The sequence below is a fragment of the Nanorana parkeri genome, unplaced genomic scaffold (assembly GCF_000935625.1).
Source record: "Nanorana parkeri isolate BGI_ZX_2015 unplaced genomic scaffold, ASM93562v1 scaffold2324, whole genome shotgun sequence".
Taxonomy (NCBI): domain Eukaryota; kingdom Metazoa; phylum Chordata; class Amphibia; order Anura; family Dicroglossidae; genus Nanorana; species Nanorana parkeri.
The window spans coordinates 38,934-43,347 of record NW_017308592.1 but is presented as its reverse complement, the minus strand read 5'-3'; positions in this window follow the sequence as shown (position 1 = coordinate 43,347).

The window sequence follows — 4,414 nt, the reverse complement described above, 5'->3', positions numbered from 1 at the left end:
GACATTAGGGGTCTTAAAGACCCCTGATGTCTCCATAAAGAGGACCTGTCACTGCAAATTGGCTATCACATAGGGAGCTTGTTTGCTCCTTATGTGATAGCAATAAAGTTCAGTGAAAAAAAAAAAAAAGGTTGAAAAAAAATTTGTTACAAAAAAAAAATTAAAAATCACAAATCAAAAGCAATAAAAAAAAATTAAAGTCCCCCACCCCCACACATGTGTTAAGCCCGCCTACGCGGATTACATCCATTGCGCCGCACGTTACATATCGCCGCGAACGTCGCAGTGAGAGCAATAATTCTCGGCCCGTCAATCACCGATAACACTAAAATGATGAGCGGTAAAAGCTTTTAAAGCGTCGCCTATGGCCAATTTTGGGTACGGTAGTTTTCTGCGATGTCGCGGGTACGCGCAATTTTAAAGCTTGACATGTTTGGTGTCTATTTACCCGACGTGACCCCATCTTTTATATTTTACCAAAAAAGTGGGGTGATAATAAATGTTTTATAACATAACGTAGGGAGAACAGGTTTTTTTTCAACATTTTCCGTACTTTTTTCATTATACACTAAAAAAAGAACCCCCCCAGCGGTGATTAAATACCCCCAAAAGAAAGCTCCATCTGTGCCCAAAAAACGGTATAAAATGAATTTCGGTACAGCGTTGCGTGACGGAATAAATGTCAAAGTACCGCAGCGCTGAACAATGGCCGGGACAGGAAGGGGGAGGGGACACCGCGGTCGGCAAGGGGTTAATGAAGCATCTATCAGGCCTCAGCGCGCTTCAAGGCGTTTTAAATCCCGGTAGAAGCTCGTTTAAAGGGCCAGCGCTCCCATTGCGATCCATCTTTAACCTGAAAGGTGCTTTAATGGCTTCAATACCACGGCTTGGAACTTGCCTAGAGCGTCGCCGATGCTTTAGAAAGGTTTGCTGGACACGATATAGGTGGAAGTCCTCGTGTACGGGACCCCGGAGGGCCAATCGAAGTCCTCGTGTACGGGACCCCGGAGGGCCAATCGAAGTCCTCGTGTACGGGACCCCGGAGGGCCAATCGAAGTCCTCGTGTACGGGACCCCGGAGGGCCAATCGAAGAGGATGAGGCTGCGAAGGTCTAAACTTCCAATTTAGGAACCAAATCTCCCGTCACTCTTCATTTCTCAGCCTTCCTTCACTTCCATCTGACGTGTGAATAAGCCCCTCCCCCCCATATCGAATGTGCAAAGAAAGCCGCTCTCATGTCCGCAGCTAAAACAGAACATTTACAGTCCAGAGGGGTGACGGGCTAGTGAGGGAATCCGGCGCCACACAAGAGCGGAGACGCAGCAATCCAGACCGGACGTATCCCTCCCTCAGGCCCCGTTCCCACTGCGCGATATCGCGTTCAAGCGAGAATCGCGGCTAAATCTGCTCCAAAAAGGGTCCTGGGGTAGCGACGCACGACCCGCCACAGCAGGACCCTTTGCCCCATTGAAATGCATTGGAGCGCGATATCGCGCGGTAATTTTATTTGGATTTGAATTTTTAGGCATTTTTTTTTTATTTAAAAGAAAATGCCTAAAAATTAATTTAAAAAAAGCCTAAAAATTAAAATAAAATTAAAAAATACCTAAAAATTAAAATTAAATTAAAAAATGCCTAAAAATTAATTACATTTTTATTTTTAGGCATTTTTAAATTTCATTTAAGTTTACATTTTTAGGCATTTTTTTTTTTCAAGGCTTTCAATCCTCAGCTCCCAATGAGATGTATTTATAAAATATTTGCAGAGCTATTCGCTACGGGAACGTCTTACACTTAAGAGTCCTAACACATTATGGCCACTAGAGGGAGCCGCGGAGCATAGGAGTTTCCTATTCTGTTCGGCTCCGTCTGGTACAGGAAGGGGAGGGGCAAAGTCCAGCTGTGCTTCAACTACACAGCCCAACGTGCATCTATCTCTGGGAGTCCTGCTTGCGGCTGTGAAAACCTCCCTCATGGGATTTGTAGTTCCACGGCAGCTGAAGGGCCGGAGTTTGCCCGCCACCTACGCTAGATGGAGCTGCGGAGCATAAGAGTTTCCTATTTTGTTCAGGGGGGGGGGCTTAAAGCCAGCTGTGCTTTAACTACAAACCCCAACATGCACCTGTCTCTGGGAGTCATGCTTGTGGCTGTGAGAATCTCCCAATGCCTCATGGGATGTGTAGTTCCACGACAGCTGGAGGGCCGCAGTTTGGCTACCCCTGCTCTAATATGAATGTACAACTAGAATGTTTGCAGGGTGAACAGCTCTGCGAACGTTTTATAAATACACCACTTCGAGAGCTCAGGTTTGCAAACCTGATTATTTTTTTTTTTAAATAAAATGTAAAAATGCCTCAAAACGGAAATAAAAAATTTTAAATAAACGAATTAAAACCCCCAGAAATGTAACATTGAAATTAAACGCTGGACCTGCTTCCAAACCTGATTATTACCACCCTCTAGTGGCTATAATGTGTATCTACAACTAATACGTTTGCAGGGAGAACAGCTCTGCGAACGTTTTATAAACACACCCCTTTCAGAGCTGAGATTTGCAAGCCTGATTTTGTTTTAAAGTAAAACTATGATTCTGCCTCTAGATAGGCAGAGCGAGCTGTCACTCACGCAGCTGGGCGGATCCCGTCATCTACGTCGGGATCCGCTTCAGCTGCGGCGGTCTCAATATAACGCGAGCTGCAGCTCCCTATATACTGAGCCTAGGGTGACGGGAGGACGCTAGTTTGTGTCCTCCCGTTACCCCAAGGAGAACTATGGGGAAAAGACTTAACCCCATAGTTCTCCTTTAAGATAAAATGTAAAAATGCCTAAAAACGGAAATAGAAATGTAAATAAATGAATTAAACCCCCAGAAATTTAACATTTTAATGAAAAGCTGGACATGCTTCCTAACCTGATTATTACCACCCTCTAGTGGCTATAATGTGAAACTACAACTAAAATGTTCGCAGAGCGAACAGTTCTGAGAATGCTTTATAAATACACCACTACGAGAGCTGAGATTTGTAAGCCTGATTTAAAAAAAAAAAATGTAAAAATGCCTAAAAAGTACAAATTGAAATTAAAAAGCTGGACCTGCTTCCAAACCGGTTAATTACCATCCAGTGGAGTGGCTACAATGTCAATCTACAACTAAACCGTTCGCAGGGCGAACAGCTCTGCAAACGTTTTATAAATACACCCCTTTGAGAGTGGAGGTTTGCAAACCTGATTTTTTTTTTTTTTTAAATAAAAATGCCTAAAAACGGAAATAAAAAAATTAAAATAAATGAATAAAAACCCCAGAAATTCAAAATTTAAATTAAAAGCTGGACCTGCTTCCAAACCTGTTTATTACCATCCAGTTGCCTACAACTAAAATGTTTGCAGGGCGAACAGCTCTGCGAATGTTTTATAAAACTTCCACCCCATAATGCTCCAGCTTGCCTATTTCCCCGAGCCCGATACTGATTGCGCCCATTTAGTTAAATTTGCCCCGCAAAACATTAAGAAATTATAAAAAAGGAGACACATGGACACTGCAATATGCACATATTTTTTTTATTTATAAAGAAAATGCCTAAAAATTAAAATTAAATTAAAAAATGCCTAAAAATTACAGGCTACACAGGGAGACAGAGAGAGGTGTCTGGAAGGTTTGGAAGCAGGGCGAGGTTTTACATTTAAAAATTAAAGTTCGGGGTTTTTAATTTTAATGCATTTTAATTTTTAGGCATTTAAAAAATGTTTTTATTTTTTTTTTTATAGCATTTTTATGCATTTTTTTAGAATTTAAATTTGGATTTTAATTTTTAGGCATTTTTCTTAATTTAAAAGAAAAATGTCTAAAAATTAAAATTACATAAAAGCCTAAAAATTAAAATTAAATAAAAAAAATGCCTAAAAATTACATTTTTATTTTTAGGCATTTTTAAATTTCATTTAAGGCATTTTTTTTTTTAAAGGCTTTCAATCCTCAGCTCCCAAGAGATGTCTTTATAAAATGTTTGCAGAGCTATTCGCTACGGGAACGTCTTCCACTTAAGGGTCCTAACACATTATGGCCACTAGAGGGAGCCGCGGAGCATAGGAGTTTCCTATTCTGTTCGGCTCCGTCTGGTACAGGAAGGGGAGGGGCAAAGTCCCCCAAAGTTCTAAAACTTCAACCCCATGATGCTCCAGCTTGCCTATTTCCCCGAGCCCGATGCTGATTGCGCCCGTTTAGTTAAATTTGACCCGCAAAACATTAAGAAATGATAAAAAAGGAGACACATGGACACTGCAATATGCACATATAAATAAAAGGATAAGCTACGCTGCACGGCTGGAGACATTAGCATGATGTGTAAGTGGCATCAAGCACAACGTATACATGTATATCGGTATATATATATATATATATATATACACATTATAC